Below are 13,559 nucleotides of genomic sequence, written 5' to 3'. Positions count from 1 at the left end.
ACTCAGAACAGTTTGCCTGAGCTTGAAGAGTTGGAAGAGTCCCAGCCGTTGTTCTCTTTGCAATGTTCAAAACTATTTTGTCCCATTGATTCACAAGTGTGTTGTTCATCTAGTCATGTATCCCATATTAAAGAAGGTATTCTCGCCTATTGAATGTAGTGCAAAGACTGCATGGGATGAATTTTTAATCTGTGAGGGAGAAAAGGTTAATATTTATATTAACTTTTGGAAGGATTTACCAGCTCTACAATTTATACAGTGTTTGATGGATGACCTGGGCTGCAATCTCTTCATTTAATCTCTATCTGTGTGTCGCTTGTACTATTACTCATCACTAAATTTATGACCTCCAGCGAGGTCACCAAAAGACTTACACATTCCCAACAGTAAAGAAGAGTATGGAATGAGAGGGGGTGGTCCTGTGAAAGGAAAGCAGTGGGTTGTAGTGAAGGATGTAGTGAGGGGAGTGAGGACGAATGGGGAGCAGAAGCAAGAAGAGAGATAAGGAGAGGGAGAGAAGTGCTGATGGCTGTAGGTCAAATGCCGCAAAGCACTAGTCAATAAAATTGAGGCCCACCCTAGAAATGTGATAAGACAGTTCTCTAAGTGCGATCGATATATCACAACAATAAACATGTTCGAAATGACATGTTTATACCACTTAAAATAGTTGCCGTTTTGATTGCGCGGAGTTTCTTAGGCTTCCTTCAAAACTGCTCCTGTGTTTTAGTCAATAACTTTCTTTAAACCGTGTTTCTGTCTGGCTAAATCAGGGAACTTATGAAAATGCCATCGTACTCTGTTTTTACAATTATGGATACTCTCATTCATCCATATCAGGCATCAGGTGGGTACAGTCCTAACCTAAGCCATGTTGCATTCTGTTTTTATAAATGAGAATTATATTTGGTGGACAGGCTCGACTTACATTTATTCCATTCATTTTCTCAACCACTTGTCCTCACAAGCAACTCAGAACTCAGAGCTCAGGCTTGCTGATGTTGAAAGGAGGTTGCCAGTCTGTCGCAGTGCACACAAAGACACACAAACATACTTAAGGACAATTAGCTGTGTCCAATCCACCTACAGTACCATTCGTGTTTTTGGGCTTGTGGAGCAAGGCCACACTGGCACGGAGAGAACATCCAAACTCCACACAGGAAGGCCAAACAAGGAAATGAACTGAGGATCTCACATCTGTGAGGCAGACATGCTAATTACTATGCCACCGTGCTGCCCCCCAACATACAAAATTGAGTAAAAAGTCATGACGAAACTTAAGCTAATCATAGTTGGAATTGCAGAACCAAACATAACAATCGGAAAACAGTCAACAAAAACAAAACAAAACAAAAAAAAAAACGGCTTAAGAAAATGAACCAAACCAATACTTGGGTCAATTTGTCCCTAGTTTCTGGGTTGGTTTGCACAAAACACCACCAAAACCTACTTGGTTTGTAAATGATAACCTAAAAAATTGGTGTTGCTTTGGGTAAAACAAAACCAAAACCTGGGCCAAACTGATCTAAAAATTGGGTCGGTCCTTTTTTGACCCATAATTGCATTCTTTTTAACCTAATTGCTTTTAGAGTGAACATACAGAATTAATGTTTGCAGGACTGAAGCTACAACAAAAAGACCCTTCACCTATCAAAAAAACACTTTTAAGTCAAATCTCTACTTTAGAAGATAACTGATTGATTACCAACAATTGGTTTTCTTCACTTTTCTCAGCTGTGTGTTAAATGTTGAATGCTGCATATTCATCTTTCATTCCAACATAACCCTTTTTTTTTAATGTAGTATGTAACTTAATACCAACATTTTTGTGCTCTGTAGATTTTATTCTTGTGGAATAACACTGACTCAAGGGTATTCAAGGCAACAGGTTATCAATAATTGTGATTAATGATGCAAGCAACAGGCCATAAAGTAAAAGAATTTATTACTGTCATCTCACTCAACCACTCAACCCTCAGTGGAATCATCCACACACTCTCAGGCCCCACTAACACATGCATGTATTCAAGACAAATGACTATTTTCACCCTCGTCTACATGAACACCGCCGGATGAAACAAATACAGGCACACACAGTCGATAAAACGCCAAACAAATCTTTTTTTGTCACCGCAGCCTTTCTTTAACAAGTCACCATATTTGTCAGGCTGAAGTAATAGTCTCTAAAGGCTCCTAGAAGGGTGTGTAAAGAAAATATAAGGACAAAGCAGAGTGACATAGAAAGCAATAGGACAGAAAAACAAGCAGAAAAATATTAACCAATGGTGTTCTATGTACTGGACAAATAAACACTTCCCAATTTCATCTCTTAGTTGCTATCATGCTGTAAATCTGGTGAACACATTAACTGTAGAGGCTTGGGATCTGTGGATGTTTAAGAGTGCAAGTGTACGTGTGTGTTCGTGAGTGTGTGTGTGGTGCAGTCTAATATTTCCACCAAGACTGAGCTCCAGGAAACTGCTCCATCTGCTACCAATGTAGTCACTTTCATTAAATTTCCTCTCACAAAAGGGCATCGCGCAGAACCCATCACTTCTTAGTTTTTATCTGTGGCCTGCTTAAAGACTCTCTGGAGGCCGTAATGGCCAGCATGTAGCACAGTCCATCTGATAAAAGACAGTTTATTATTTCTGCAAACACCACAATGTCCTCAGCTTGTGGAAGGCACACTTTCTTGACGGGCCCCCAAAACAAGTGCACACATATTTTCCTACACTGAAAAAAAGTATTCAAATAGTTTTTTTTGTTTTTTTTCATTCAAATTGCTTAAATGTATTAGCTTGTTCCGTTCAGGTAAACGTTCCTATCATTATTTCTGGTAGATTGAATTTTTACAATGGTAAACATTGCATTTTTGTTTTCTCATGAATTATCAGAAAATGAGGCTGACAAAGATTTCTTACAGCAATCCAAAGACATTCAAAAAGTCACTGAAGGAGCACTTGGGTCCAGAACAAGTTTCGCTTAGGATAAAAACTACGCTGAGTGTCCCTCATGCCTATATGACTAAGCTGTTATGAACCAATTCTTAAGTTTGTTTTGTTTTTTTTGCATAGTTAATAAAAAAAGATGAACCACTTGTCCTCACAAGGCTTGCGGGCTTGCTGGTGCCTATCCCAGCTGTCTTCGGTCATCAGGCGGGGTACACCCTGAGCTGGTTGCCAGCCAATCACAGGACAAACAGAGATGAATATCCATTCACACTCAGAACCACATCTAATGGCAAGTTGCAGCCTCAAATATTCCTACCAGGCATGTCTTTGGTAATATGGAAAACCGGAGTACACAGAGAGAACCCACGCTGGCATGGGGAGAACATGCAAGCTCCAGACTAGAAGCCCAAAATCAAACATGCTGCTCTGCATGTAAGCCCGATGTGCTAACCTTGCTGACAACTTGTAATAATGCACTGTGTAAATAAAGTTACCTTGCCTATCATTCCAAATGTATTTCAAGTCACTTTTCATCTTGACTATAATGTCCATTTCAAATATATGACAATGAGATTAAAATGTATACTTTGTTCCAAAGGTTTAAATAAATGAACTTTTTACTGGTTAAACTGAAAGAATTCTTTATATGTTCTAATGAATCCAACTTAATTGTTTTAGAGTAAGACAAGTAACACTAATGGGTTTCCTTTGGCTTAATCGGTTACATTACTTGAAGGTAAAACTTTCAAGTTACTTCAATTGATTGAACATATTCTAAATTCTCTTCCAAAGGCATGATGTGAAGGTGTTTCATTTCCCCGTCAAGTCATACCTCACACGTCTCACCTTCTATGTGCCAATATACATTGTCACGATTTTGAGGGTTCTCTATGTGACTCTGCTACATTTGTGTAACTTCTGGTGGATATTCTTCTCTTCTTCTTCTCTTAAAATCTCATGTTGAGGTTAGGCCCGTTGTCTGCTGCAAAACCCATAAAAATTACACAGGAAAATACTTGATGTTTGCAAATATAAGACCTTGCCTTATATATGCCACGGTTTTGGTGTCTGTGTGGTTTATAAAAACTGCAATTGCCACAGAAATTGCAATTTTAAAATGCACACAGCAGTCCTTTTGCGCGCTCTGTTTTGAACGAGTTTATGTTACACCCAAGCACATGACCCCTTTCTCACTTCAACTTGTTTTACCAGGCTGATGCGAAAATGTTTGATTCTGCCCTGTTCAAAAGTCTGACAAATAAACACAAGCTGACATCACAGAACCAGACTCAACGACTAAAAAGGCACACTCCTTCTGTGACCTTCTAACATTTATTCACCTCCCCAGTGGAAAGAAAAACAGACTGAGGGTGAGGTCCACTTGGTGTAGGTGGATGTAGAAGGGCTAAGCCCCATAGTGACTGTCAAGGGCTGACACCACCTCCTCACATCTGTGCAGTGTTAAAATTGAAAAGGAGTGTGAAGGAAATGAGAGGACAGGAAAGAGAGACAGGCAAAATAACTGTATGTTGCTCATAGTTACTTATAAGTTGAAGTACTGATGTGAGTGTGAAAATTGGCATTGGTGATTGAGTAAAAGGGAAGAATGTGAACAAGGCAGCAAACGCTCTCAGTTGCATGTTGCAAACAGATGAACTTGAACTGGCTGCGTAGCAGTCCTCTTACTGCAGCATAGACACTTCTGAAGAATGCCACCCGTCTGGGAGGGTGGGTGAGTGCCTTGATGGATGGCTGAGCGGAGCGGACAAAAATAGTAGGAGGCTTCTACATGAGTTAACTAATCAGTGCTCATTATAGATGATGTCTCGCCAGAATACAAACAGAGGCTCAACCAAGGCTCAGGGTGAACAGACACAGCGACAATTGAGCAACGGAGGTTGTTAGCTAAGGTGAGCCCTTGCCCCAACAAACTAATTTATTCATTTTTTTCCCAAGTCCAGAGGCATTTATATGTCATATATGTACCTAATAAAAATAATTTAGATGAAATTGGGAAAGGTACATACTAGTACAACTACAGCACTTCCCTTTTTTAAAAAATTTGGTTATCTTCCAACAGCAATATGTAATTCACTAGGAAAACATAAATACAATATTTTAGCAGATATATGTACATTATGACTCACTGTTTTCTTTGTTTTGTTTTAAATCTGGGCTTGGAAGTGGGTAGTGCTTTTTTCACAAGTAATTTTCCAATCTCTTTTGACATTCCCACCGCTGCCTGGTCTTGCCGACAAGCTTGTCTGAAATTGGTTCCTCAACCATGCAAAACTGAGACAAATATCAAAATATACTGTACTCATACTAATCTGGAGGTATTTTAAATTTGACCAGATTTTACACAAATAATTGTTTGCCTAAAATACGTTTTCACAGTGTGAAATTAAAAATAGATAAATGAAATCTTCCCAAGGTGTTTCTTCCACCAATCACAGGGCACAGACAAACAACCATTAAGACTTACATTCACACTGTTAGCGAATTTACAGTCTTCACTAACATCATCATTTCGTAGTGATCTACATATATACAAACTCAGAGCCGAGGTGTAACCCAGAACCAAAAAAATGTGAGGAAAACATGCTGGATACTGGTCCACTACTCTGCCCCCTACAATAATAATAATAATAATAATAATAATAATAATAATAATAACAATTACAATAATAATCAAGAGTAAAGTGATAGAGAGAAATCTTTTTTTTAAAATGTTTGCTGTTATGTTTAAGATGAAGGTACCAAAATAGAATACTGACCTTCAATCAAATGAATAAGCACACCATAATAAGACAATAAGCACAGCTTAATGTAGCATTGTCTTTTTTATTATAACTATAATTAAATTATAATTATAATTAAAGGCCATGTTATTTACAAAAGTTTGAAAGAGTTGAAATAAACATAGACTTCAATACCGTACATAAACATGTTATCATGGCATCATGTCCAAAGCGCAAACATCATGCAGGGCATTTTCCATGACGGCAAAGATAAACGTTGGCATAGCTGCAGCACCGAGACGATAAACAGAAGAAGAAAACAACACTGAAACATAAAGATCACATCAAGTGAACTGATATTGAGGGCTCTGCGTTGAATACCCTTTGAGCTTAAAGGCACCCTTGCACTTATCTTTCATAGATAATATGACATTTCCATGCACAATTGGTTGCTGGTTGTCAAGGCATTAAAATAGTCCAAGTAATACCCTCCTTCGGTTGCTGTCCAGAGCCTCTAGAAGATGGCGAATGGCACCAATAAACCCTTCACCTTTGTACTGGGCAATTCAAATGAGTATCAGTGAGGACAATAGCAAAGATGAGTGAAGGATTAGCACAACCTTTGACAGAAGTCAGCTAAAATCAACAGAGAGCGGTGATTGTTTTACGCTAAATTTGATTGTGTTGAAAAAAATGGAAAGTATTTGAACGGCACATGTGAGAAAGAAATCCTTTCGCTCCATAGTCATTGACAGTGACATGCAAAAGATAAGGGCTGGACCGTTTATTGACAAAACAGCCCATCCTTATCATATCGCAATCAATATTATATAGCTTCATCAACATCCCTGAGTAGTTAAGTGCACTTTATATTCTAAACTACACTTTGCTTGCCTGCAGGCCTCATTGCTCTAATGGCCCTGTTTGCTACACTGTCATCAGTTTAGGGTGCTGGCGACTATGTGATCCCACGGTCAACACGTCGATGCGGACGCCTGATAACCGTTCTATCATTATCTTATCACAGGCATCTGCTAGAAGTGAGGAACTGGTGCCCTGCTATGCTCGCAATCAGTTCATTTTTATGCTCCCAAACGGTGCTGTTTGAAAGGTCGTAATGGCAGCCATCCTGCCACATGCGGATGAGAGTTTTCTACACTAACACACAAATAAATATGCACTAAAATACATACTGTATATGCATTTGGAGACTCCTGTACAAACACCTTCAAATGTATATCTTGCGTGAGCAAAGACTCATGGGGTAGAAAGTCAACAGACTGCAGTGAGGACTGGCTCCAGACAGGCAATGTGGTTGTTGGTCCGTTACAACATAAAAGCACACAGGAGAGGGACTTTTCTCACAGGTGTTTTGGTAGTATCATGCCAAACAGACCAAAGTTCAAATCTTAAAATTCTAATGTTCATTAATTACAAAGGTGAATAACTGATACTGTTCTTTACGGTATAGAATATTAATGTATTATGTCTGAGTAACAGTCAACATTTTGTAGAACACTTCTAGAATTACTCAAGTGTATAGAGAACATGTTTAATTAGTCACCACAATGACAATAATACTATAATCCTAATCAATAGTATTAATGTTAATAGAGAGCACAATTTACGTCATCACATCAGGCTCACAGTTTTGGAGTTGGGAGTTTTAAACCCAGGTACAGCGGCTTCCTCCCACATTCTCAAAACTTGTTTTTTTTATGTCAGTCTCATAGTCCATAGTTGTGATTATGAGCACACTTGCTTATTTGTCTGTTTGTGCCTTACAATTGGATGTCGATCTATTCAAGGTAACAAGGGTTTATAGCAATTAATAGCAATTGCTTGGTTGTAATTATTTTATTATTATTATCATCCATTGGTTTCTGATTTTCCCCAAATTGGGGTTTTTGAGTTTTTCCTTCCCCTTCTGGGAGCTTTGACAGGGGATGCTGTTGTGTACCCTATACTGAAAAGATGTCTCTGTAAGACCTCTTTTCATTCTGTGAAGCCCTTTGAGACTTCGGTGATTTAGGGCTATATAAATAAAATTTGATTGATTGATTGATTTGATCATTACAATTATTATTAATAATACTATTACTATCCCTAATGTTATTATAAATAAAACGGCATTCAATAACTCAAATGAAATGAACTAGTCATATAAAATTTAATGTCATTAGGCATTTACACATTTTAATCTTAGTTCATTTTTGTGGTTGTTGCTCTGAGAAATCACAGGCTGTTTGAGTGAGGCGGAAAAAAAGGCAAACATATTGGTAGGTACTTTATTATGGTATTGCCGTAGAATCATTCATATAAATAGAACTGTTCATTACTATTACAATTGATTAAATAATACATGTTTATTTCTATATCATGCCTTGTTATTTGCGGCATAACACTTCATAAATCGTCAACTAGTGAGGGACATTTTATTTTATCGTTATATGCAAGTGCATGAGTTCTTAATCAGGGAATTGGTGTGACGGTTCAAAGTCACTCGAGTTGAGAAATAAATAGACAGTAGCCCTGATAAGCTCACACTACTTTTTGCTTTTTTATTTTTTGGTTGATTTGCCGTTAGGTGGCACTACTGCTGTAGTTACACCGCTAAAGTCAAGGCAGCAATGCATTAAAAACGCAGGACTTTTTATTAAATCTGCTTACAATACACTATCCACCTTCCAATTCTTCTTGTTATAAAAAAAAAAAAAAACAATATGCAATTTTCCTGACATGTTTGAGTCCATGGATGCCATATTTTTGTCTAACTTTGCTTCTGTGTGCAGGTAGATGCAGTACATTCACATTATCAGGCTGAACTCTGACTGAGGACAGTAAACAAAGATGTATGATAAAACTATAAGATACGATGAGAAACTACTGTGCTGACTGCGCTGCATACGCATTGAAGTCGTTCAGGATTGAAGTTTTATTGTATTTACTCCCAGCTGAAAGACATCTTGATCAAATGCCACTATCATTATCTTGTGCCGTGCATCTGCTTCAGAGTGTTCAAGTGTGTAGCCGCAAGAACTTGAAGGTTGCTTGAGGTTAGCAAAAATATAATTTGAGACAAATCAGCACATATTGCAACAATCGGAAAAGCCCAGATGGTGTTCCTTTTTTTTTTTTTTTTTATTAAACAAGATTTTCCACTCATGACGATGACTGGCAAGCAGGTTATTTGCGGTCCAACTATGACAGGTTGTAATGTGTTCAGCCGCATTGGCCGCACCATTTCATGTCTCTGATTGTATAATGGGACACTACCATATGTCTTTTATGAATCCTAAAAAACAGTCTCACTATGTTGATACCGAGCGTCATAACAAATCCTCACACAAAAGTCCAACACAGAAAACTGTCAGGCGTTGACGAAACTGAAAACCTTGCAAGATTAACTTAAAACACACTATCGATATTGGATCACCTTGCTGATGCATGCTAAGAACACAAACTTTCTGTCTTTATACCTTCCTATCGAGATAGGCTTAAGATGAGCTTCAAATAAAACAATCTTCGTCCTGCCCAGAACACATCACGGTCTTTATTGTGAGCAAAGGTCAGTGGCAGCTGGCACAGAGAGGTTCGAAGCTGAAATAATCTTATCTCACATCAGCTATAAATATTTGACAGAGACAAAGGGAAGAGCCGTGAGGAGAGAAAAGAGATGTAGAAGGGCTAAAGCCCATTGATGCTCAGTTTAAAAGACTTCAAAACATGAAATGGGACTTGGATGATTACACTTTAATTGATTGCAATCTCTGACAGAAAAGTCATTTCAAGACCAGCCCACTTGACTTCCTCTGCACGATAAGATGTTTCTCATCTCTATCACAAGTTCATTCTTCTGGTTGGAAACACAGGTGGATGCACAAATAAACAAAATAAAACAGTCTGGGCTGCGTTTCTATTTATGCAGTACTCCCATAACATTCCTAATCAAAGGAAACAACCCCCAAAACACATTACAGGTGGTCTCTGTTAATGTGTTTGTGTGGGTGGAAGACAGAGCGGGGGATTGCGGGGTACTCTTCTATTATTACATCCAACTACGTCAGATTTTTTTTTTTGAAATTCCACATTACCTTCTGACTTGCTCGGTTCACCCCCTTTTTTTTCCACCATGTGGTCCAAGCCTCACGCAAAAGGAGAAGATTATATGAAGGGTGGAAAAACAAAACTAATTACTGGAGGTATTTCAACAAGCCAGTGCTGCTTAAAATGTAATTACATGGGTTTAGAACACTGGCTCAGGCTAGGGTGACTGCAAATCTCACAATAGCTGACCAGTTCCCGCTGTACTTTTTGAATGACGCGCAAGATGACAGCCAGGGAGAGACCACATATTGTGGACATGATTATTACATTTGCATGGAATAGAAAACTATTTTTTTCTACAATGAAATGTATTCAATTGAATGAAGTACAAAAAATACAAGAATGAAATCCAAATATAGTTTGAGAGTAATAGTACTGCAAAAATGCTTACTTCTCCAAGAACATGAGAAGAAAAAAAATGCAGTATTTTTTATTGCCTGTCTTTGATGATGAATAAATGAACTACAATATTTCTTAAAATAATGATGGCCACTCATTGTTCTTTAGTTTGCAGATTGATTCTTGGCATAATATTAATTTTAACAGTTGTCCATATTAGTTAATGAAATAATAAAACTTTATTATGCACAACACGACTGATGGTCAAAACCTAACTGATACAGCGAGAAGGTACAGTAATTAACCCTGATAAATAAAACCGTTGAACTGAAAACCATTTCAGGTGACTTACCTGTTAAGGTTCATCACAGGAATACCAAGAGCGCAGAAAGCAATGCAGTAATCAAATCAAAGGGTAGCAATTTTTAAAAAACTAAAGTATAAAATAAGTATAAAATGTTGTCAATTATTTCTCCTTTTTTGTTAAGTAAATAAACCCACATTCATTCAAAATTTGGATGCCTTCAGTGAGAATCTAGTATGCAAATAGTCATGAAAATAAACGCATTGAATGAATGACCTGTGTCCAATCTGTAATATATACAATATACTGCGTTCCTTCATTTTCACAATTATTGGGGGCCGAAAAACCCCTCGAGAAAAGTGAAATGTGCAAATTAGCCCTCACCAGGAATTAGCATGCATGTGTATGTAGGCAGCAGATTTTTTTTTTAAAGGGACACTGTGTAAGATTTGACAGGTTTTCATTTCAGACAGCAGGAGGTGCTGCATTTACCATTATCCATAGCTATAACAAACATGGCAGCCTCTGGAGAAGTGCCACCCCCCCAAGTAATGTCATTTAATGATAACTTGATCAACGATTATATTTAAAACATACAGTTGGTTGTTAAGAACAAATTTATTTGCAAGTTTTTGAAATTTGTAATCATTTAATTTATTCCTTTTTAATGAAAAACGGTCTAAATCTTACTCAGCGACTCTTTAAAAGTGAAAAGTATTTACATTATTCTCTACATGTTTGAGAAAAAGATTACTGCAGTACACATATTTACTTATATCTTAAATTATTAAACCTTATACAGTAACTGTTCCGTTTCTATCCCAAGGCTGTAGTTGGAAAACACGGCGGACCAGAGTTGCCCTCGGAGTAACAGCCCTCAGACGTCGAACTGGAATGGAGCCAGTAGCTGACCAAACATGGGGGCAGCTCTGGTCCTCCGTGTCCCCGACTACAGCTAAGGGATGGAAATGAGAAGGGATAACAATACAGTTGTTGTACACGGTTTAATATTTTAAGATTTAAGTAAATATGTGTACTGCAAGTAGGTCAACATCCGTGGCATGTGCATTTACAGTTAACTCGTCTAGCATCGTCTAGCAACTGTTTAGCATCGGATCAGATTCACTTTCAGATTCACTTTAATGTCACTTAGACACACTCAAGTGCATACTTTTGAAAAAGCTTTTGCTAAGAAGCTCCAATAAATACATGATATGCAGGGAATCTCCAAAGTGCGTCTCCTCGCCATAATTTAATTAATAATTTAATTTATAATTAATCGAATATATATATATATATATATATATATATATATATATATATATATATATATATATATATATATATATATATATATATATATATATATATATATATATATAGACATGTACTGACATTATACTGACATTTGAGTAATCAATTCAAATTGTTAAGACCTTTTGATTAACTCAAAATTAGCGAAAGCCTGAAAATTTAGCCCCTCAAGAGTAATTATCCTGATTTCTGTAGATCTTCCTAAAAGTTGTTTATCGACTATGCTTTATCAAAATAAGACATTTGATCTTATTTTTGGGAAAACAATGACTGAACCAGTCTGAACCTGACTGAATCCGTTTCAAAAAGGTTAGTGAGTATGACCAATCTCTCCTTTGTAATAATGACCAATTGTTTTTTTAATCATGTACAACACAAAATAAACAACAAAAATTAGTAAATAAATCCAAATGAGAAAACCTGTTTTTTAGTACACTTTAACGCAAAATGAAATGTTATTCAATTATTTGATTAGTTGATGAAATGACCTATAAAATAATCAACTCAAAATATATTCCATAACAGCACTAATGCTTTTTGTCCATACGCTATGCAACGGCGTCCAATAAACCACAATCAGTTTAAAGTTTTTTCATTGCAAAATGAGCCAATAAATCAACTTAAAACAAACATTTACTTTTAAAACCCAATGAAATGTCCTACATCCTAAAATAAAACTCTTTTAAACGCTACACCACAGGTAGCGACATTTTACAAGGACATCTTGTCGTTTAATCACCAATTAACTACTGTAAACTGTTATCTTTGGATGGATGCACCTTTGAACACTATCACAGGTGAAGAATCGCACACAAAGGGTGGTAAAGCCATAAAATTAGGGTGGCTATTTGACTTGAGGCAGATAGCTATTTAAGAGGTCTGTATGAGGCAGAGGTGAAGGCTGTACACTGAGGGAGCTGATAAGAAGGGCTCATCTTTCTCAGACCTCTGACAGTTGTTGACGCTTTTCAAAGTTTGTGTGGCTATTGTGAACAGCTATATTTTTTCCAACCATAATGAAGTAAATGCAAAGGAAATTGAATGTAGCTAAAGAGAAACATATTCAACCAAGTCATAATATTTTTACAAGCAGTAAAATTCGCGCTATAAATGTGATGGTACGGTATTTGGGGAAGTGAATTGAACTAATCTCGTTCAACAAAATTTCTTTGAAAGCGCATGAAACATCATTTAAAAGGGAAAGAGTGGACTGATCCATGCAGATAAGGTTCTATGTCATAATGCGTCTGCGGGGACTGGGGAGGAAGAAAATATTATCATTAAAAAACTCCATTGAAACATCTGCTTCAAATGTACAAACTGCAATATGACAGTCACACACCACCCATAAACTACTGTCTGTTTATTCCGTGGCTGTAAAAGAAAGGTGTGTTTCCTCTGCCTGGTTTACTGCCACTCCTAAGTAGTCCTTCCATTTTTACTAACTTTCTAATGCTGTCTGCAGAAAAAAATAAGAAAAAATACAAAGAAACCTATTGTTACTTTCCACGAACAATGTTAAATGTGCAGTTAAAATTTAGTATGATGAATACTTAAATTTCCGTCTGTGACATTATCCTGTATAGGCCATCATGAAGACCCGTAAAACATTTGTTTCTGCTAAGGTCTGGGCGTAAATCTTATGTTTCGTTGACCACATGAAACACCTAAAATCAAAGTAAGACTTCATAAGTAACTTCCCCCACCACAATTATTGGAAGTGAGACCATCTTTCGACAAGTGTTCCGCTATATCTTCTGAAGAACTTTTCTCCGCATCTCCAACTTGGCAACATGTACT

At 37.1% G+C, this 13,559-nt stretch overlaps 1 long non-coding RNA gene across 1 annotated transcript in view; it reads left to right on the top strand.

The window, feature by feature from the left end:
• LOC148425701 (uncharacterized) overlaps window positions 1-8,803 on the top strand; it is a 35,776-nt gene extending 26,973 nt beyond the window's left edge. Inside the window, exon 4 of the long non-coding RNA XR_015865164.1 lies at window positions 8,488-8,803. This is a non-coding gene — a long non-coding RNA (uncharacterized LOC148425701). The remainder of the gene's footprint in view (window positions 1-8,487) is intronic.
• Window positions 8,804-13,559: the final 4,756 nt, after the last annotated feature.

This window comes from Hippichthys cyanospilos, chromosome 3, assembly GCF_059441005.1.
Source record: "Hippichthys cyanospilos isolate Australia breed blue-spotted pipefish chromosome 3, RoL_Hcya_1.0, whole genome shotgun sequence".
Classification (NCBI taxonomy): Eukaryota; Metazoa; Chordata; class Actinopteri; order Syngnathiformes; family Syngnathidae; genus Hippichthys; species Hippichthys cyanospilos.
The sequence above is the reverse complement of the archived record's forward strand: the minus strand, read 5'-3'. Positions and strand labels throughout refer to the sequence as shown.